At 40.3% G+C, this 23565-nt stretch overlaps 1 protein-coding gene across 1 annotated transcript in view; it reads left to right on the top strand.

Annotated features, from left to right (window-relative positions):
* Positions 1-23565, top strand: part of TNS3 (tensin 3) — a 208292-nt gene that overhangs the window by 60592 nt on the left and 124135 nt on the right. The window lies entirely within an intron of this gene.

Raw genomic sequence — 23565 nt, 5'->3', positions numbered from 1 at the left:
ACAACCACTGGCAATTAGGAATCCTACATTTCACTTCTGCATTGCTTGTGAATTGGCCAAGTTACTTTGTACATTTTTGTGTCTTGATCGCCCTACTGGAAAAATAGAGGTAATGGTGCTTACCTTCATGAACCACAGAAGTCAAAAAGTGCTTTTAAAATTATTATCCTGTAAAGCAAAGCCTGGAAACCGAAATCAGTAATTTCTGGTATTATGAGGAATGTGAGTATCAACTAATTCAAGATCTCTCCTAGATTTTACCCAGTAATTAACCCATATCAGAGTCTGAGAATCTTGTATAGCATCACTGCTAAAAATATTAAAAGAAACACTTTCTTTGTAGCTCACAGTATTAGGGACATACTGGCAACTGCACTTTCTTTTGTATTGTGCACACAACCCAAGTATTGATTCTGAAATGGAAAACCAGTTAACTGTGGTTCAGAAGAAATTTTAAAAGATATAGCAACCTATGGGATATGTTACTAGTCATTAATAATTCTGATTGAATTTGATTTATGTGTGCATGGGGCAATGCTGATAATGTAGTCCCAATGGACTCTGTGATCTGCTGGCATGTAAAGAGTGTAGATGGCATAACTGGCCTAACCTGTTTTAGTTTACTAGCAGGAATGTGGACAGAGGTATATTCAGTCACCAAATAAACATTTACTACTTTGGGCATAAGGAGTGGAATTCTATTTAAATTTCTTGCAGGGATATCTGTATGTGAAATATTTCCACTATACAGCATACAGTATGTTTTATTGCTGAGAGTGAGATTGAATAGTGTGGTTTGCTTTTGGTGTGTAATGTGGTGACATTTTTATATTACGAGTCTTTGTTCAGCACAAGTAAATTTTTTCTATTTAGTGAAGAGTTCTGTTGTTCTGAAGAAGGAATAGCTCCAAGCAATTTCTTTTAAAACTGTTTTGAGTGTGAAGTTTTGACAAGATCAAGAATAAGCAGTTGAGAGGCTTAGATAATAGGGAGGACAACATCTATTCAAATTAAACAAAACATTGTGGCATCATAATTTGCTGCTGAACCATGGATTTATCCCCATTCACTCCAGCTAAGGAATTCCAACCTTTTGGTCTTCACATGAATAAACAATACATATGCCTTCTTTAAATCAATGTTGCATCTATTTAGTCAATGTAAAGATTACGTATATTGCGCTCCTTAAACTGGCAAGATAGTAGTTAGACTCTCAGTGACATATTTCTTGAAGCTTGATGAAATTCACAGATGTTATTTTTCTTTAAAATGTGTGTTTTACTGAGTATTTTCTTTTGTCTATTACCAAACTGGCTGTTCCCATTTCTCGTGAACCACATGTATTGAAGCTTTGTAATGACATCAGGAGCCTTATATATCAAATCAATGTAGCTGTTTGGGCTTTCAGGTGTTAAAATAGAAAGAAATTTCTGTGTTCTAACACTGCTTACTTTATGGTGTCATGTACATTCACACATTCCTCAGAACGTGGGATGATGTTAGTCTAGCTCTATTAATTCAATTCAAATGTTTAGCAAAGATGATGTATTGTATTGCACCTAATTTTATTTCATGAAGAAACAATGCCCTATTTGTGGGAATTGTCTTTCATTGCCGAGATTTATAGCTTAATCCAAAAACTGAAGAAAAAAAAAGGGGAGGAAAAGTGTCATGGTCACTGTGTTTGTTTGTTTTTACCTTAGAGCTGAGTGAGGTAATATAGTACTTCTAAAACTAGATAAAAATCAAAGATGGTAGATTTGTTTTAGTGGTCTTTACTGAAATTATTGGATTGTATTTTGAAAGATTGTTAGTTACTCAGTTGATAGTATTCCTTAAATCGATGTTTTTAATTTAAAAAAATACTGACAACTTAAGTCTTTTTCTCTAGTGCTGTCAAAATAAGAAAAGGCTTAGGCCCTAACTGTAAAGCTCTGAATACTTCTTGTTTCATCTATTACTTAAAAAAGATAAAAATGAAAAGGAAAGCCAATGGAAGCATATTATTTTAGAGATAATTTTTGGATTCCAGGAAATAGTCTAGGGTATTTTAAGATGCTTCAAAAAGGCAGTAAGCTAGTCTTCTTCACTGAATTTCTTTTTTGTCCTTCATGAGAGTGTATCTTTGAAAAGAATAAAGCAGACTAAATCTTAATTCCTCAGCATCCCATCATATATGCTGCCAAATTTCTTGAAGTGAAGAAATGTGTAAAGGCCCAAACCTCTTACATACATGAATTCTTATCTTAAAATTACTTCATTCATGAATGGTCCTTATGACTGCATGACATGTCAGTTTTAAGATACATTTAAAAAGTGATCTTCAGCACAGAAATTTCTGATTTAACCTTAATAGCCTTTCTTCCTCCCCCCCTTTTACCTTACGTTTTTTTCCAAATGGTTACCAAAGAATTCTGCATACCTCTAGTCTGCCACTTAAATATGACTTGTCATAACTTGCTGTTATAATGCGGACAGATTAAATGGACACATACCTGTAAAGTATGTTTTACCATAACAGTCACTTCAAGCTGAAGTTTGTTTAGGTGTTTTGCTAAGTCTTTGAATGGAAGTTTGATAATTTTGATAGAAATGGGGGAAGGCTGTCAATGGTTCTGATTCCCACCCCCTTCTGCTTAATTATCCAAGCTTCTTTTCTGCCTGTGGAAAGAAAAATCAAAGACTTGAACATTCAGGCCTCTCCTAACAAACTAAAACCTGATTTTGAACAGTAAGCCAGATTGTGCTCTGTACTGTTTCAAAATAGGATGAGAACAGAATAAAAGTACTTGTGGGAGAAGCAGAGATTGGTTTGCTTTGGGTTTTTTTTTGGTGTGTGTATTTTTCATTTGGTTTTTTAAAAGGAGCAGGAGTATACCTTGAAAAAATTGCTGAAGAAGTGAGTGTGAAGTCACAAAGGCTTCATTTTAATTGCCTATCTCATTTTTTACTTGAAATCCAAGGTAGTTCATATATACACCTACATACATTAAACCTAGTGCCAGTATTTTCTCAAAAAAAAATTTAAAAACTAAGAAGTGAAAATACATGCTGATACATAAAAGTTAAACCAAGCTCCCAGATATGTGTGGGTAAAGTGAGGTAAAGAACAGGAAACTTTAAGAAAATTCAGTACTCTTAACAGTGTTCGTAAGAATGCTTGTCCCCTGTTGCTAAAGAACCCTCTCCTTCCTTTTTTTTTTGTGCTGTTGAATGCAATCCTCTCCAGAAGCTTTGTATGAGAAAGATCAATGAATATGAAAAAATGATTTTTTATCCCTACTGCATTCATTTTTAAACACATGTTTTGAGAAAAAAATTGTGACACAATTGACTGTTCCCATGTAACACAATCTGTTTTTAATGTGGGCATGCAAGAGATTTTTTAAGAAATGGGAAGCTGAATAATTCTTTGTAGTATTGGGAAAGTCTGTGCATGTAGATGAAGAATTGCATTCTTCAATTTCATTTTAAATGAGGTCTCATTACTAAAAGATATAATATGTTAATTTGGGTTAGTCAGGCATGACCTCCAAACACAGTGGAGTATGATGACAGTGACTAAACTGAGCTAGAAACTGACATATACAATATATACAGTGATTTTGCTCTGCCAGCTCTGAGTTTGGTTTCTGGCTTACATTAGTAAAAGCTTTTGTGAAAAATTTATCAAGTGGATTTAGTTTGTAGTAAGTGTCTGTGACTAATGGCTAATTAGTTCTCATGTTTTCCTCTTTCTTCTTCCAAAAATAGTGTGGAAAGCTTATGGAAAACTAGGAACTTGCCCAGCTCCATTACTTAGGGAAACTTCCTTTTTTTTTTTTCCTATATGCTACATTCAGACTTTGGTTCACAGAATCTGTGAGATGCATGCAAAACAAGCATTATATGCATATGCAGGCTTGATTTGGTGAAGGTGAAGGACATGCTAAATCTACTAGACTTACCCAGTGATGTGAACTTTCCTGACTCCTTCCAAGACTGTCACCAGAGCAGTTCTTAAGGGAGTGCTGCAGGCTATAGCTGCCTGTCTCATGCGCATGCCTGCACATCATGGGAGTGGAAATGCAGCAGCCTTGTTCTGTTCTCTGATTTGTTTGCAAAAGGTGGGAATATCCAGTGGAGGTTTGTATTTGTCTGTTCAGTTCCTGCTCTCTCACCATCCAGAACAATAGTGCTCATGTCTCCGTGAAAACTGTGGGCTTTGGAGAAACGTTTAGAGGAGGGATGCTTCTTCACTTCTGGTTCATGCAGCTTTCCTGAACTCACAAGGAAGCAAAGGTGAAACTTTTGCTTGAAACTTTTTGAAACTTTTTTTAAAGCTCTCTCTCTCGCTGTTAAGTTTTTCTTTATTAAATTTTGATGTGCGCTTTTCCCTTCCTTTCCTTTTTTTCCTTTCAGCTTCTTAAAAAGATTTACCTAGCTTTCTCAATTTCTTGATTTGTAGTCATAGATACGCAGAAGAACAGACTAATGTGACACTTTCTTGACAAAACCTGTGAGCTGATACCTGATTTGAAATACTTGACATGATTGTGTTTTAAACTTTTTTTGGATTTCAGCTCTCCAGAACCAGGCTGGTATGGGCCTCTTTGTAATGCATTTCTGTGAGGTTTATTTTTTAGTTTTAGATTTCAAGTGCTTACCAGAGTAAGGCCATGCTCTTTAAAGACATGCAGAGTTGAAATTCCAAAATGCTGTTTTAAGTGCAGTCAGTGCCTTGTTCATTAGTGTTTGACTTAGTCATAAGAGAGCACAGAGAACAAAACTGCATGAATTGACTATCCCAATCCTTCAAATTCCGAAATGCAGTGATCCCGAATTGAGCTGTGCAAGGAACACTCAATTCAAAAGCTAGTCATTGTGTTTGCCAGGAGGGAGGACTCACATTGTTTCTAGGAATATTAGAGGATTACAAGATTTAATAGGAATTAAAAGATGAATTTTTGTTATAATACAGTATGTTCAGTTCCAAGCGTTCATCCAAAATGAAATGAAAAGCAGGCTTTCTTTGAACAATCGAAGCAACAGAAACAGGGAATCAGCAAGAGGGAAAGGTTTGGTAGTTCCCAGAGCCAAGTTTTCCTGCTTGTTTGTTTTCTCCTAATTGACTTCAAAACTTTCCACTGAGTGTGGTACTTTTTCAAGGCAGAAGCATCTGCTTTTCAGAAATGTAACAGTAATTACTAGAGCAGATAAATCCAGAAGCATGATTTTCTTTCAAGGTATAGCATGCTTCTTTCTGCCATCCCACCTTTCTTTTTCTAAAGCAAAGTTACCCAGATTACTCTGTATAGATAGTTTTCAGATGGCATAGAAATTTTTCTTATTTGTTTGACTTCACTAAAAAGCAAATGGGCTTGCATAGGTTCTGCTTGACAACTCACACTGGAAAAGGGAAATACCCATTACAGGGTGTATTTTTTTCCTGCTTATCTGCATAATTTTCTATTCTTTCATGGCTTATCGTGAGAGTGACAGATCTTATGTCCCTTGTGAAAATGCCTCTGATTAATATTTGAAAAGGCTTTTTCAACACTGAAATGTGTGAAAGGATAGGACGATACTAATGCCATCACTATAAGTGAATGCTAGCCAAATATTAAAATAATAAATGACTGTGGCATTAGTTCTTACAATGGTCTTTGGTCTGACTGCTATATAATGGTGAATTCTGTTTGTTTTTTGCTTAACTAAACTTCAGTCTCTGGCATCCCATTCAATTTTAGTTCTCTATCATGTCAAAAATGATACTTGTTTCATTTAATTTAGGTTTTTCACATTGGTGCAAAAATTTAGTACTTGATCGTAAGTAAAATGATGTGGTAGAAGTGTTACATATTTTTGATTCTCATATTTTTGATTACTTATTTTTGATTCTCATTTAATGTCATTGAATGCTGGAGTCAAACCTGTTTGTTTCTCAGAGAAATGTCTTGGAGAACACCATCTGGTAGATTTTGAGGGTGGAAAGGAGGAATTTTTTGGGTTTTCAATGTCTTTAAAGGGCAACCAAATGAGAAGTGTTCAGGGCAAGGTAATCTTACTGATGAGTGAAACAAAGTTAACAAATGTGAAGAAACTATAAGTGATGTCATTTTATCTTATGCTATAATGACTTCATTTTTCCTTCAGAGAGGCAATTTTTAGGGAGTCATTGTCAAAAATCTGTGATGATTTTCTTCAATAATGGTAGGAAGGAGAGGTAGGATTGGTTTTGGAATGATTTTAGCTTGTTTCATGGAAAAGTGGTTTATATTCCTAGCCATGTCAATCTAATTTCCTTTAAGTTGTCTTCATTGGAGGGCGATAAGAGTGTTTTGTTGTGTTTGATGTTGAAATGCTATGATTGGTGAGGTGCAGAGGTAGAACCATAGAATCACAGAATGGTTTGGTTGGAAGGACCTTAAAAGATTGTCTAATTTCAACTCCCCTGCCATTGGCACGGACACCTTGCACTAGATCAGATTGCTCTGAGCCTCATCCAACCTGGCACTGAACTCTTCCAGGGATGGGCATCCACAGCTTCTCTGGGCAACCTGTTCCAGTGCCTCACTACCCTCACACTAAAGAATTTCTTCCTAATACCTATTCTGAAACTACCCTCCTTCATTAAAGCCATTCCCCCTTCTCCTACCACTGCATACACTTCTTAAAAGTGCCTCTCCATCTTCCTTGTAGGCTCCCTTTAGGTACTTGAAGGCTGCTTTAAGGTCTCTCTGGAGTCCTTTCTTCTGCAGGCTACACAACCCCATCTCTCTAACCCTGTTTTCATAGGAGAGGTGATCATCTTCATAGCCCTCCTCTGTATCCTGTTTCAGTGGGTTCACATCTTTCTTGTATTGTGGCCCCCAGAGCTGGATGCAGCACTCCAGGTGAGTTCTCACAGGAGCACAGGAGCAATCTGCCTTGACCTGCTGACCAGCTGCTTTTGAGGCAGGTCAGGATATGGTTGGCTTTCTCAACTGGAAGCATATGTTGTTGAGATGTAACAAGCTTCTTGTTCACCAAATCCCAAGTCCTTCTTCCTAGGGTTGCTCTTGATCCATTCTTGGCCCAGACTATATTTATGCTTGGGATTGTCACAAGGCAGGTACAGGACTTCGGATTTGACCTTGTTGAACTTCATGAAGTTTACACAGGCCCCCCTTTCAAGCCTGTCTTGATCCCTGTGCATGGCATTTTTTCCCTCCAGCATGCCTATCACATCACACAACTTGGTGTTGACAAACTTGCTGAGGGTGCACTCTCCATGTCACTGACAAAGATGTTATAGTGCCAGTCTCGAAAGCCACCAAGGAATGCCACTGGTCTCCACTTGGACATTAAGCCATTGACTGCAACACTGTGACTATCCAGCCAATTCTTCATCCATCAAGTGGTCCATCTGTGAAATCGATGGCTCTCCAATTTATAGACAAGGGTGATGTGTGGGACAATGTCAAATGCAATGCACAGGACCAGGTAGATGATGTCAGTCACTCTTCCTTCATCTGCCAGTTCTTGTAATGCTGTCATAGAAGGCCATCAAATTTGTCAGGCGAGATTTGCCATTAGTGAAGCCATGCTGGCCATCACCAATCACCTTATTTTCCATGTGCCTTAGCTTAGTTTCCAGGAGGATCTGCTCCATGATCTTGCCAGGCACTGAGGTGAGACTGACTCGTTTGTAATTCCCTGGGTCTTCCTTATTTCCCTTTATAAAATGGGGCCTATGTTTCATTTTCTTCCAGTCAGTTGGAGCTTCAGTGGAATTCTATAACTTCTCAAATGTGATGGATAGTGACTTAGCCACTTCCAGTTCCCTCAGAACCCATGGATATTTCTCATCATGTCCCATGGACCTGTGCTCCTTCAGGTTCCTTAAGTGGCCTTGGACCTTGTGGTCTCCTATAGCAGACAGTTCTTCATTCTTCCAATCCCTGCCTTTGCCTTCATTGAGTACCTCAGCCTTTTCCATATCCTGGGTAATCAGGTCTCCCGTATCCTTCTTGATGAAACCCACATTTTCCCTAGTCTTTCTTTCATTACCAGTAAACCTATGGTAACCTACCTTTAATGCCCTTGGCCAGATCGTGTCAGTTCTGTGGCTGCTCAGACAGTTTTTCTGTTTTTCTTAGTTTCTACCTTCACCTTTTTAGAATGTACCTTTTTGTCTTTGAGTTTGTCCAGATGTAACTTGTTGATCCATGCAAGCCTTTTGAAATTTATGCCCAATTTCCTCTTGGTAGGGATGCATAGCTCTTGAACCAGGAGGAGACAATACTTGAATTTCATCCAGCTTTCTTGAGCCCCTTTTCCCTCCAGGGCTTTAAACCCACAGCATTCTACCAAGGAGATCCCCAAAGAGGGGCAAGTCTGATCTGAATTCCAAGGTAGTGAGTTTGATGTGCATGCTCCTCACTACCTCAAGGATCTAGAATTTCACTGCTTTGTCATCACTGTAGCCCAGGCTTCCCTTGAGTGTCATGTTCTCCACCACCCCCTCATTGTTAGTGGAAACAAAATCCAGCATAGCTCTTCTCCTTGTTGGCTCATCTGTCTCTTGGAGATGGAAGGGATCAATGTGTTCCAGGAGCCTGCTGGATTGCCTGTGTCGTGCTGTGTCATCCTTCCAACAGATACTGGATTGTTTGAAGTTCCCCATGAGGACCAGGGCTTGTGACCCTTGAGGCCATTCTGTTTTGCTATAGAAGGCCTCATCATATTGGTCTTCTTTGTCAAGTGGCCTGTAGCAGGCCTGCACTATAATGTCATCTGTTCCTGCCCTCCTCCCCTTTCATCCTGACCTGTAAACTTTCAAATCAACTCCTCATCAATCATGAGGTAGAGCTCCATGCTTATTCACAGAGAGGACAACACCACCTCCTCATCATCCCTGCCTGTCCTTCCTAAAGAGCCTGTACCCTTCCATTCCAAAACTCCAGTCATAGGAGTTGCTCCAGTATGTTTCCATGATGTCAGTAAAGTCATAAGCATACATATGTGTTATGCAGGTTAGCCATAATATACTGAGTATACTGTTATCATGGTGTTCAATATCTTGAATTTAAGTATAATGACTACACATGGGGCTCATGAAATGTGATAGGCATCAAATCTTCTGTTGTCTCTGATTTCTAGTTTTACATCTGGAAAATAATTCTCTTAATACATATCACAGTTTCCCCATGGAAACCTTTTTACACATGGTGTTAGAAAAAAAAACCCCCAAAAATGGTGCAGTGAGATATTTTAATATTTGGTGATGTTTTCCATGTGAGATATCAGACCTTTTGCCTATGGCAGTATGTCTTCCAAATTGAAGAGAAGTCAGAAACTGGAAACAGCAGCCATGAGATGAATAGGGAAGGAGGGAAGGGAGGACTTTCACAGTTTTGTTACAGAGATTGTAAAATCAGTTTGGCTTTTCTTTTTTTTTTTAATGATTTTTTTTTCTTTTATCACTTGGATGTGCCATAGATTTATGTGTGATCCCTTAATTTTTATTTTTTTTAGCATTTAAAACCAGAAAGATTTATAGTTGGCACAGCTATCTCTTAGAGTGGTTAGAATGGTCACCCCATGAAGGTGTAGTAAATGATGTTGAAGTTTCAAAGGAAATGTCAAGGTTCACTAAAACTTTAGAAATTTGAAGTTTAAGTCTTCAATCTCAATGGGGCTGATAGTCTTGGTTAAGACGTTTAACTTGGATATTAGAATATACTTTCAGAGGATCTCTTCATATGTGTTCAGTCAGAGACTTGAAGCTGGATTGTTTACATCTTGAACAAATGTACCTCAGAAGTTGGCCAGTCAAGGAATTTATTTGTAATTTTAGTCTTAGAGCTGACGAATAGGCAGCAGGAATAGCAATATTTGGCTTGGGGCAACAATTTTAAAGCTGTGAAGGGAACATATGAGGGCTTGAGTGTAATCCCTTATTACATACATGCATACAGACACTCCATGTGCATACAAACACATCTGTTTACCTGAGGTGGTTGGTTCTTTCAGCACAACTCATTTCAGCAGTCTTCCCCTTAAGTCAAAACAACAAAAGAAAAAGTGTGATCCTGCAAGCTCAGATAGTTATGTCAAGCCCTGTGCTTTTAGCACTCTGTGTTTCCTCATTACTGAAGTGGAGAGAGCTATTGCATCTAGCAGCGTGAGAGACTATAGATATTTCAGTAGAAGCTTGACAAACTGGAGAGCAAATTCAAAACATTAAAAACTAAAGAGAAGAAGAGCTTCTTGCTTCTTATTCCATATTTCACCTTACAGCTATCCTAGAAAACTTGCAGACTACACCAATCCAATGCCAGACTGAGAAATACATGGACAAAACCCCTTTTAACTGGCATACATCAGGTGTAAGCCTCATTTATGTCTCTATATGCAATTACACAAATAGGCTTGTGTTGGAAGAGTGGGTGCTGAGTTCAGCTTATGTATGAACTTTCTGGTGAAGGGCCAAAGTGAGCAGTGTGTTTTCCCAAGTGCTTTGCTTGTGCACCTCATTAAGTCTCTTTGTACGGAGATTTCCAAGTGAATCCAAAAACTGTATTTTGTGTGTTTTGTCTTTTTCTATTTGAGTCTGGGTATTTTCCTAGGTAGCAGTGGATGTGCTAAGAATGAAATAATATTAACTGAGGTTATACAGTTGTTTGTCTTCTGCTGAGAAGAATCTGGAAGATTCAAACAATAGGGTTCATGGGTTGAATTAACAGCACTGATCAGTCTGTATGTTAGTTCTTCTGACTGATAGATTTGTACTTGCAACACTGTGGAGATTTGATAGCTGATAAGGCAAGTCAAAATTTTAAGTAATAAAATCAAACAAATGCAAAGCCTATTCTCATGGATTAACTGTGAGCCAGTCTCACATTGTAAGCATTATGGTTGATGTGGGATGTATGCCCTAGTAAACTGTGTGTGGTTCATTTAACTAAGCAAGTTTTGAAGGTGTTGTAATTTATACACACTGAAAACCTATAGCTCTTTCCAGTTGACATTTGTAACTACTGTGTGTCTGGACTTTAGTGAGCAAAAAAAGTTGACAGCTATGAAACTGCCTCTTTAGTTCAAAGCATCTTTCTCACAGCAGGATTTGGAGACCAATTTTTAGTTGTACCACTGCTAATAATAGACTTTTTGTAGTAATGGATTGGCTCTTTCCTTTTAAAAGGTTTGCTTTAAACCTCCATTGATACAATTTAGCATGATTTTAAGCCTTGAGAAGATTTTTTTTGTCCAGTACATACAGAAAATTCTCAGCAGTTCACTTCAATAATGTCCACTCAAGTGCCTTTTTTCATGAAAAAGCATAAAATGAGAGATTGGGTGAAAATGAAAAAAGGAATAAGTGGTTAGCAATGTACATCTCCATAGATCTTGTACCTTGGAATAAACACTCTCAGTAGCTGAGTACTGTCATATAGACTTGAATATGCAGGACGTTAATGCAAAACTAATTAATTTTCCATATCTGTTTGAAAGGTAGTTAGCTTATTAATACTGTAGAGTGAATATGTACTTCTGTGTTGAAAGCGAAGGGAAGCCAACCCACCTTGTCGTTAATCAACATTGACTTCGATTTATTGATCAATCAGTGACTTTATATAACAGTGTTAATTAACTTCATGCATATTGCAAAATCCAAGCTCATGATAGGTTAACAGAGAAAACTCTAACCCCTCCTTTTGTTTTACAATACCTGTAGTTTGTTTATTGAAAACAGGACCAGCGTTCTCACTGTGATATGAAAAGTTCCCAAAACCTCCATATCTGTTCCCAGAGTAGCTATCTTTTCCCAGAGAGCCCAAGGACAGAGTGTTTTGCCTGTTATGGGAAGACTGTCTGAGAATCTTATTGTTTATAAAGTGGTGCTTGAGAGAGCCTAATTATTTATAGAATCAAGCCTGGGAATTGCTTTACAACTACCTTTTACTTTTCCCTCAACTGTATGCCTTCATGGCCTCTTTCTTTCAGCCATGCATGAACCAGACTCTCCACACTTCTGAATGATTTTTTTTTGTGTATGTGTGCATATGTATATATATGCCATTAGGAGGGAATTTCTTAAAATGTACCTAAGCTATCTGGAGAAATAGTTTGTGTTAACTTTTCTCCTTTTACAGGCTAATAACTCTGAGATGGTTAAAAATCATGTAAGCAGATGTGTAAATAATTCTGGTTTATTTATTATTTTTTCTTTTACTTGGCCTGATTAATTTTCCTGCTTGTGGCTGCTTATTTGTATCACATCTTCAGACAGCATTTGTTGCTCGCCATTTTCAAAGTATGCACTTTGGTTTCTGTACTGTGTGAAATTAACTTCTGATTAGGACCATTAGCGTTTTTTTCCACCACTGAGTTTTTTCAGAAGCAATTAAATGACCTCTGCATCCCTTGTTTTTAAATCAAGCCAGGGAGAAATAAAAGGAAATATTATAGTCTTCATAGACTCAATTGTATTTAGACGCATTCAGAAAGTCAAGAGATTTTTTTTCAGCAAGAATAGTATTAATTCTTAATATGAAATTGATCTTTTGGCTTATATTTTTTCCAGTTGCGATGCCATGTTATTTAAAAAACAAATTAGGTCCAACCCTTTATTACTATGGCTGTAGTATTCCTGGTAAAAGTAGTATTAATGACATTTATTGAAGTACAGTAGAACCCAGTTGTCTGATTGATGTAGAAATTTCTGCAAATAGGAAGTACAGCCCCTTTCAATACTAATAACACTTATAAGTATACTTTTAGCACAATTTCTGTAAAATAAATAAGACAAAAAAAGAAAACTTTTAAAGTCCTTTGGAGTTACCTTTTAGCAGAGATGTCAAATCTTGTGGATTTCTAAATAAATTATGGGAGATGCCTATAGTTAACTATCTGCTAGTAGGCAACTGTGATGCAGGTGTTTGATTTGGCTCTGTGAAAATGAGGCTAAAATTTGAAAAGGGACAGAAGAAAGGACTTGCAAGATGCACATAGTCTTCACCGATTTATTGTTCAATTTTAGACCAGCTCTCTATTGCAATAAATGAGTGTCTGTTTCACAGTGTTAGTCCTGTGTGCATTGCATTTATTTTGTGATGCTGTCCGTGGTTCAGTGCTGCAGGCTTCTGCTGGTGCCACTCTGTGCAGGGCGTGAAGAGTTCTGATCCCTGACTACCTATGTAGACAGGAGATGTTCAAAGAGGTCATGTTTGTATTAGCAGTATAGTTCATTTCCTTTGGTTGACAAAAAATGTTTTTCTACAACCAAGGGTATCTATGTATTGTATCCATGCTATTATCTACTCTGTTTCAGTAAAATTAGAATTATTTCTAATTGCTAGAATATATTTGATATTGAGACCAGCTAAAATGTCTAGTGACATGATTGTTTCACCTTTCAGTTCACTGTTCTCCTCCTTAACTAGACAAATTGACTAAAATTAAAAAATCAGAAAAGAGCCTACTTCTTAGTTATTTGCATATGAATAATTGGTTTTGACAGCTGCTTATAGTGAAACAAATGTGAAGCAAAATAGTGAGATCACTCTCTGATTTAGTTGCTAGTTGGAAGTTTTTAGCATCTTTGTATTACATCTGAATACTTCAGAGTTTCTACGGGTTTCTGTTTCTACTGGTTGTTATACAAGCCAAGATCATATGTTTCTTGACTTTTTTTTCTGTACATGTAATAGTTTGTGCACAGCCATTTTGAATGCAGCTTTAATAGCAAGCAATGTTTATTCAGCTGTGCCTTTTGTCTTATTGTGTTTTGCATTGATTATTACTTGACCATTAGTGAGCTTCCTGAAATTGTCATTAGTTACTTTCTATGGACCAGTATATTCCAGGAGCAAAGGTTGACATGGATTGACATGCAGAAGAAAGGTCCAATCTGAAACACAGATGTCTTTTTGGAAAAGAGAGGAGATGTAAAGCTGCGAGGCTGGGTGATTCACAGAATGCTGCCCCCAGACAGTGGGGCTGGATGCAGCCATGAGATGAGGCTTGGATGAGGGTTTTGCAAGTCTAGTTCTGTGACTGCAGCACACATCCCATCTGTGTGGTGCTAATGGGAGGTGCATCTTTCTGTTCTCTTCCTTCTAATTTTGTGCTGTGCTTGTTCTCCTTTTTTTTTATAAACTAAACGGGAAAAAACTGCTTTAACTGTTTGTTGTCTCTGGAATTGCTTCCTCTTTCTCTTCTCTCCTTTGCATATTGTTTCATGGCATCTGGTCCAGGAAAGAAAACCTCTCCTGCTTTCTTCTGGCAGCGTGTCTGCTAATGGAATATTTCTAGTGTCAGCTCTTATTGCTTTAAAGGAAAGGTGTGTAAACATCAGCCAAGACAGTTTTGCCTCGGTCGGGACACTACTTGGAATTCAAAATTTTGTTAGCTTTTTTCTAGTGTTCAGGGTAGCTCTGAGGCATGGATAGCACATTCTTACTTGGGAAATCAAAAGTGCCTTTTCTTACATTTAAAGGCTTTCCTCATGGGATGTTATTTTATTCTTAATGTTGTCATATTTAAAACAAATAAATCAAACGTCTTGTTTCAGCTAAAGGCTAGCAGAAATGATTCTGTCACTTTCTATTCAAGAACTGTGTGCACATAATCTTCTGTTAGTTAACAGGTGGTCTAAATTTGTGGTGAAAGTTTTACTTCAGTTTTGATCATTTTCATCTTAACTAGGTCTGAGCGAAACTCAGGAGATCCACTCTGAAGGCTTTCATTTTTCCTTCTTGCCCTGGCAGATTGGTAGGTAGGACTCTATATCCCAGGGCCCAACAAACTTTTTAAAAATTGAGGTGGACTACAAAGCCCTACAGTGAACTTGTTTGGGAAGCCTGGCAGTTTTGGCTGAAGTGGTAGGAGCTCCCGTGAAAGAATCATGGGAGCAGCTTTGCCAGCTGCCAAGAGAGAAAGCAAACTGGGATTTATAAGTTCTGTGGACACTGCCATTTGCAAGGGTCACATCTGTCTGGATTCCTGCTGTCACACTAGGCAGGGGAACAGATCAGGATTTTTATACCACAGTATACAAAACAAAACTAAATTTGCTCTCAAACAAATAGCTGCTTGCAGTAGAAATAAATCTCTTCTGTGGAGTCAACTAAAACAATATTTTAAATTAATATTTATATTTACTACAGGAATTGATACACAATAGCACAGAGATATTTTTATTTACAAAGCATGAATATTTTCTGCACTTGAAATCATTCTAAAGCCAAAAGCCAAAAGATTATGCAAATTCTGGTTCTCATGCAAAACATCCAAACATGTTTCACTGTGTCAGTAGGAATTATTATGGTGAGCAGTCCAATGATCAATGTAGTTCATTGCCCTTTTTCTGCAGTATGCTGGAGTGTATAGAACTGTTACACTGTGCCTTGGAATAGCTTGGAGAATTTCTTCTGATTCCTGTCCATGGCTTGAGGAATGAAAATACGTCACAGATCTGGTTCAAATGCATTCAGGTATCTTGCTGATGAGTCTCTCGCTTTGTATTTTTATTTATGCTGTTCGAATGGTGAACAACCACACAGAAAAAAAAGTTTCATAAGATGATTAAAATCTGTGTAAAACCAATGTAATTATATGCAGATTAGCTAATCAAATACTCTGTTGCTTATAGCACCATTAAAAATGGGCACAAATAAAATACTTATATTCTAAGTAGATACATATCATTTTTTCAAAATGTCCTGATATCTTTAAGTCACAGCTTTGTCATCGATTGATATTTCAGATAGTTGGTTTCTACTCATCGATCCTTATGCCTATCAATGCTTTCATTCAGGAGAGAGCCCAGGAGAGAAACAGATGAGCTACATGAATGCATGCCAGATCTTGGAGCTCTGAGTTTGCAGTAGTGCAGTTCCTCAAAGGAGTATATATATGGTTGATGTACTGCTGACTCAGCTGTTTAGATTAGCCCAGTCCTTGAAACCAGGTTTTCTTATATTCTGCTGAGATAATTTTTAAGTAGATACTATGTTTTTCTGCTAATACTATTGTATTGTAGTTCAGGGTCAGCAACTGGGTCTTAGGAAGGGCAACTGCTGGATTTTTCATTTAGCTTCCTTAGTCTGTCATTGATTCTAGTCTCAAAAGGGGCAAATCATAATCCCATGCAGGATTTCTAAGCCCATGTGTGGCCCACAGGTCTAATTTTACTTTCATATTGGAAACTAGTAGGTAGCATTGATTTACTTACTTTTCCAGAGCTGTGTAGTAACTCAGTGTACTGCAGAAATGCAGATGAATTTGTCTGGGGCAAAACTGAAACTCCCTTTTCTGTTGGGGTTTTTCACTAACAGGTCGGGACTGCTGGGATACCATCCTTGAGCTTTATTGCAGCATATGCCTCATTACATGGTTAAGACAATAGGAAGATGGCAACAGTTCATATACTGCCAGCAGCAGCCAAAGACTTCTTTGTTACAAAGCTTTAAAAAACTTTCTAGCCAATAGCATATTGCTGAAGCTTACAGGCAATTGTTCTAGCCAATCACTAAAAGAACATGTACGCCTGCTTCACAGAATGCTTGCTTGTATGCTTTCTATTAACAATACACCATACACCATTATTAAGCTTAAAACCTTCTACTATCTTGCTAAGCGTAGCATTGCTTGCACTGCTTTCCTGCAGTCTTAAGGCCTAAAACTCAAGCTATTGTTTCATGTCCTTGCTTGCTGTACTATTATAACTTTTTCTACTTTCAGACTTTGCAGCTGCAGCTAGCTCTTAAATTTTCTGTTCTTTCTGTTTCTAAGGCCTGCTTTTACAGCTTTCTGGAAATCTTGTCGCAGACATTTCTCCACAGAAATCCTTTCTTTCGGATTTCTGTGTCTTCGGGAGGCCAGAGGCCTCCGAAGACAAGGTAAACAATTATTATCAGCTGCTGGGGAATGCAACAGGGGCACCTATTTTGATTGGTGATTGGTTCATGTTTTATGTTTATAATTAAGGGCCAATCACCAGTGCAAGCCAGGGGACTGAGTCCTTGGCCACAGCTTTGTTGTGGATTCTTTTCTATCTCTTCCTAGCTAGCCTAGCTGCTCTGCAAAACCTCTCTCCTTATTCTTTCTAGTATAACTATAATGTATAATATCTTATATTAATAAATTCAGCCTTCTGATTCAAGAAACAAGATTCACCGTCTCTCTCTCACCAGCCAGCGCCCACTCAGGCGCGACAATATCTGGTGACCCGACGTGTGAGAGCAGAAATTAATTTAATAAGACCAGAGGAGCAAAATTGCTGCACTGGGTAAAATCCTGTATGTGTGGCATTTGATGGTTGCTTTGAAGTGACCACAAAAGTGGATTCAAGCCAGGAGCTGAAGAACTGAAGATTTGGACAGAGTTCACAGCCAAGGCTGACCACAACAGAACCTTCTTCTGGAAAACCATCAGGAAAGATGATGGAAAAGAGCAGCAGACCTGTGGAGCTGGCCAGAGCAAGCTGGACTCTTTCAAAAGGTACTGTGGGCTTTTCTATCCCTGATCAACCAGCCCTTCGTAGCTTGTGGCTATTCGTATGGCAGACACATGCCTTGCCAGAAGAGATTCAATTCTCCCCTTCAGTGGAAAAGCTTATTGCCCTCTGGAAATATTGGTGCAGAGAAGATGGTTGCTTTTTGTCAGAAACAGATATCTATGGGTTCTTTAGATGGGCAAAGCTTTTTGGGTTTTTTACTGATGTCCTGTACGCTTTAGATGTTTTTGTCTAGGAGTGCATGGACTCGATTATTCAGTGCATCTACAGTCAGGGACGCGTGTTGCCTTCTATCTACCCAGCATTTATAAAGCTTTTCCCAGTCCTGAAATGCAGAGCAGCTTGTTTTCAATGGATCTCTAACTGTTATGGACAAGCTCCGTTTCCACCGCCCTTGGCAGAAGACCCCGTGGGTGATGACTTTGGGCTTCCCCCCAACCCCGCTTCGCGGCGGGGGGGGCTGAAACTTCGCGGCGCGAAGAAGTTTTTTTTACTCTTTCTCCGGAGCATGCTCAGATGGAGTTTTCTCCTTCCCACCCTTCTCTCTCTCCGGGGGGATGGGAGTGGCCGCTCAAGCCAGTGCCGGTCTCTCAGACTCTGCCTTCAGACATGGGGGCGGCACCGGTCTCTGAGGCTTCCTCCATGCCCCTGCCAGAGCCATCACTCCAGGAGGTCCCGCCCGTGGTTTCACCGGCCTCCCCGCCCCCGCCAGAGCCTGTGTCGGAGAAGGCAGAAGAGACAGCACTTTCGGCGATTGACCTGTTGCTAAGCAACAGCGATGCGCCACTGTTTCTCTCGGCTCCGCTGCTGCCTGTTTGCGCTGCGACGGAGACTGCGACTGCGCCTCCACAGCGGATCCCGGAGTCAGCGGCGGGGGACGGCGCCGGCCCCGTGCCGTGCCTGCCGCCGCTTTCAGGGCCGGGGGATGCGGCGGAGGCGGGTTCCCGCGCATCCCCGCCGCTTCAACCGAAGACAGTCCCAGAGTCAGTGGCAGAAAACGGCGCTGAACCTGCGGGACTCTTGGAGCAGCCCGCGGCTGATCCCATGATCAGCGTGATTCCCTCCTCGGCCGGCTCCTCCGCGGCCAGAGTCACTGCCACATTCCAGGCCAGCCCCAGCATCACCCACAGCCCCGCGGGCCCCCACCCCGGCCCGGCGCCCCCCATGGCCGGCCCGCCATCCCCGGGCCCGCCCCAGGAAGCGGCCCCGGAGGCTGGTCTCTCCTTCAGTGGAGCGGGGGCTGCCCGCCAGCTGACTCTTGCAGCAGTCCAGCTGCCGGCTTTCAAGCTCGGCGTTCTCTGCGGTTTGGGGGGTGGTGTTTCGGTTGCTGTCCCATGGAGGCTGCCATCTCTGCCGCCCCTCTTGTGCCCTAGCGGCAAGGGGGAGGGGGCTCCCCAAAGTTCTGCCTTTGGTCCCCAGCCCGGTGGGGGTGGTGCCGTGATGCTGTGGGAAACAAACATTCCCAGACCCGAGATGAAGATTCTCGGGGCAGCTTCTATTTCCCAGCTGCTGGCATGCCTCAGTGGTTTAGGGGAAAGGAAGCGTCTCACTACCCGTGCTGCCATTGTGCTGGCAGCTGGGTTCAGGCCTGTGGATATGCAGAGCCTTCCTCATGGGTTTGGCCTGGGCTGTTGGGCTCAAAAAATTCCTGGGCTGGCCCCACTGCGTGGCCTCCTTGTGTTTTTGGGGACTCTGGTTTCTCCTACCGGTCCTGGTCCCCCTTTGTGAGCCAGTTTTGGGGTTCCTGGTCCAGCATGGGCCAGGGCCCCCAGGGCCTTTCCTTCTCTGGCACTGCTCTGCTCTGCTGCTTTTTTGCTTTCAATCAAAAAAAAAAAAAAAAAAAATTTTAAATTAAATAAAAAAGATTGAAAATAGCGGGCAGCAGCTCTGAAGCGCTGAAGCATTGAAGGGCCAGAAAGGACATTCCAAAATTGTTCAAATTGTTTTAAATTGTTTTAAATTGTTTTAAATTGTGTTATGCTGATTTCAGGACAAAAAGGACTCTCAGATGTCCAAAAGAAACAACTTCAGCTGATGGACTGTTCCTGAAACTCAGCTGCATGGACACAAATTCTCTTTACATTGTATTTTGCATTTTTCTTATATTGTAGGATTGTTTTAGTGATTTGTGAGTATTCTATATTTTATAGGTGAAGGAATTTCCTGTTCATTCCACATCAGCATTTTTCTTTTATTTTTATACAATTTAGAAAGGTGAGATGTCGCAGACATTTCTCCACAGAAATCCTTTCTTTCGGATTTCTGTGTCTTCGGGAGGCCAGAGGCCTCCGAAGACAAGGTAAACAATTATTATCAGCTGCTGGGGAATGCAACAGGGGCACCTATTTTGATTGGTGATTGGTTCATGTTTTATGTTTATAATTAAGGGCCAATCACCAGTGCAAGCCAGGGGACTGAGTCCTTGGCCACAGCTTTGTTGTGGATTCTTTTCTATCTCTTCCTAGCTAGCCTAGCTGCTCTGCAAAACCTCTCTCCTTATTCTTTCTAGTATAACTATAATGTATAATATCTTATATTAATAAATTCAGCCTTCTGATTCAAGAAACAAGATTCACCGTCTCTCTCTCACCAGCCAGCGCCCACTCAGGCACGGCAATAAAATCTTACCTTTACTATTTCCCACATTTCTCTCTCTCGGTACAACTACAAAGTAACTTTCTTCACTTTCCAGTTTATTAACTATCTTGCATTACATAGCTCTATTATAATACGTATTTCTTTTTGCTTGTTTGAGGCATTTCTCTTGCTTGTTTTAAGCGTTGCTATTTTACACTACAGCAATTTTAATGCTGTAAAAAATCTGGTCTGTTCAAAGAATAGAAGTCATGTTACAGGGCTTGCAAGGGTTTTTCAGGGTGAAGAGAGAGGCGAGAATGTTTACCTTATGTTCAGAAGGCTTGATTTATTATTTTATGATATATATTACATTATTACTATAGTAAAAAGAAATAGAAAGTTCTCAGAATGCTAGCTACACTAAGAATAGAAAAGGAATGAATAACAAAGTTCTGTGTCCAGGCAGAAAGCAAGAACAGCTCTGCCGTGAGTGGTCAGTAAATCCAAACATTCACCCAAGACCAATCACGGACGCACCTGTTGCATTCCACAGCAGCAGATAACCATTGTTTACATTTTGTTGCTAAGGCCACAGCTTCTCAGAAAGGGAAAAAATCCTAAAGAAAGGATTTTTATGAAAAGATGTTTGTGACATGTCAGCTTTTTAGTTTAGTTTAATTAAAAAGAAAAGTGTTTGTAATTTTCTCTGCTGGGCACATGCAGAGGAAAGGACAAACACTTGACAGGTTATCTCTTGCCAATCAAAACCTCACTCAAGTGCTGGTGTGGAATGAACAGGGAATTTCTTCACCTGTAGAACATACCATTTTATCAAATCGCTAAAACAATCTTACAATCTAAGACAATGCAAAAAACAATGCAAAGAAAATTCAAGTCCAAACAGCTGAGTTTCAGGAAAAAGGTCCATGGACTTAAGATGTTCCTCTTGGACATATCTGAAAGTCCTTTTTGGTGCTGAAACAGGCTTGCTGCAGAAAAGTCCATCAATAGTTCAATAGTTATCCAAAGCCATTGACAGTCATCAAACAATTTCGAACAATTGCTGGAATGTCCTTTTCTGGCCCTTCAGTGCTTCAGAGCTGCTGCCATCTATTTCAATTATTTTTTTTTGTTGTTTTTTTGGGGTTTTTTTTTGGGTTTTTTTTTGTGATCGAAAACAGCAGAACCAGAGAAAAGGCCCTGGGGGGCCCTGGCCCATGGACGGACCAGGAACACCAGATCTGGCCCACAAAAGGCGGGCCAGGACCGGTAGGGGAAAGCAAAACCCCCAAATCCATCAGGAGGCTGGGAGGTGGCCCCGGCCCAGGAACCTGAGCCCAACAGCCCAGGCCAAACCCACGAGGCAGGCTCTGCATTCCCACAGGCCTGCACTCTGCTGCCAGTACAATGGCAGCATGGTTGGTGAGACGCTTCCTTTCCCCACAGTCACTGAAGCATGCCAGCAGCAGGGGAATAGAAGTAGCCCCAAAAATCCTCATCTCGGGTCTAGGAATATTTGTTCCCCACAGCAAACAAGCCATGATCTCTTCCCGCTGTGCCTTCTGCCTCTGCAATGCAAATGCATCGGGTGTGTCTCCCATCTGCCTCACGGCACCACCCCCTCTGGGCTGGGGACCAAAGGCAGAACTTTCGGCAGAACCCACCTGCCCCTCGTCGCCAGCGCGCAAGAGACGCGGCAGAGATGGCAACCTCCAAGGGGCAGCAACTGACCAAACACCCCCCAACCCGCCGAGAATGCTGATTTTGAACGCAGGCAGATGGGCTGCACCCATAGCCAGCTGGCGAGCAATCCCTCCTCCATGGAAAGGGAGGGTGGCCGCTGCGGCCGCTGCTGCAAAGGCAACTGGCGCGGGACGGTCTGAGCTTGAACCTGCCGCCGATTCCAGGGCAGCCTCTTGATGCAGACATGAAGGACAAAGTCCCCGACGGCGGCAGAACTGCTGGGGCGGCCGGTGGAGGTGGCGGGGGGGCTGAGGGGGCTGGTGGAGGGGCCGAGGCCGGAGAGAATGCCTCCCCCGCTGAGCCGGACCCAGCAGCCGCGTCCTCGTTGCCTAGCAACAGTGGCTCAGCTAAGGAAAACGGCGAGAGAGAGGCAAGAATGTTAACCTCATGTTCAGAAGGCTTGATTTATTATTTTATGATATATATTACATTATTACTATAGTAAAAAGAAATAGAGAGAAAGTTCTCAGAATGCTAGCTACATTAAGAATAGAAAAGGAATGAGTAACAAAGTTCTGTGTCCAGGCAGAAAGCAAGAACAGCTCTGCCCTGAGTGGCCAGTAAATCCAAACGGACGCACCTGTTGCATTCTACAGCAGCAGATAACCATTGTTTACATTTTGTTGCTGAGGCCACAGCTTCTCAGAAAGGGGAAAAATCCTAAAGAAAGGATTTTTATGAAAAGATGTCTGTGACAAAGTCAAATCTGGTAGTAATTACTATTTATTATTCTAATAAGTCTCGTTTGTTCTTAATTTATAGCCTTTATTAATGTCTATACTTGTATCTACTATCTCTGTAAGATCTCGAGAACTTTCTGTGATTCTATGTCATATATCTTTCTCTTGTACGATAAAAACTTCTTTGATAGTTTTCTCTATCATTTGTTGCACATACTGAAGTATATAAGGTACTATTACTAGTATTGCCACTAAAACTAATAACACATATAAATCTATTTTACAAAGTTTCTTTAACTAAGGTGTAAAGCTCTATCTTATGAACAAATTTTCTATGATCTACCGTCTTTTTTGATTTGAGCTGTTAGATCTTTCAGCTTTTGTATGCTTTTGTGAATGGATTCAAAATGGTCAGACAGATTCATATAACACAATCCTTCAAATTCCTCACAACCATGTCTGTGTCAGTAAAAGAAAATTGCTGCTCTATTTTGAAGGGTAGTATGTCTAACACCGCTGACATCTATTAGCATATTGCTAATTGCAAAAGTGGCATTGATTTGTTTACTCAGCCAACATCTAACTCGATCTGTTTCACTGCCATGGCAGAAGTAAGTTGGGATAGAAGCAAACCTGCTGAAACTCTTTTCACAGCTTTCTAGGGCCTAAAATCACTGTTTCAATTTTCTTCATATTGATGGGTGAATGTTTTTCCTCTATGTTTTTTCTTAATGACTGTTTTAGTACTAGGTGGTAGCACAGTAAGTTGTCTAATACTGCATGGACTACATTCAAGGCATGATATAATGCTTTGCTAAGCCCTATCTCCACAAATGAACTAATATCCGTTTGGTAATTGTCTTGGATATTGTTCAACCCCAGAAATTCCACCCCAGCTATCTGAGTAATTACACCAAAAGCTCAAGTTTCTGTAAGCAGGGTAATTGTGAGTGACATTGTATTTTGGAGGATCATTGTCTCTCCAATTGCTATCTAAAAATGTAAGACAGAAACCCATTGTTAAGGAACTAAGAATCTTCAATTCTTGGGGTTCAGAAGGTGCTTTAGGAAGTTCTTTAG

Source organism: Ammospiza nelsoni, chromosome 1 (genome assembly GCF_027579445.1).
Source record: "Ammospiza nelsoni isolate bAmmNel1 chromosome 1, bAmmNel1.pri, whole genome shotgun sequence".
NCBI classification, from domain to species: Eukaryota; Metazoa; Chordata; class Aves; order Passeriformes; family Passerellidae; genus Ammospiza; species Ammospiza nelsoni.
Note: the sequence above shows the minus strand (reverse complement) of the source record. Positions and strands in the feature narration are given on the sequence as shown.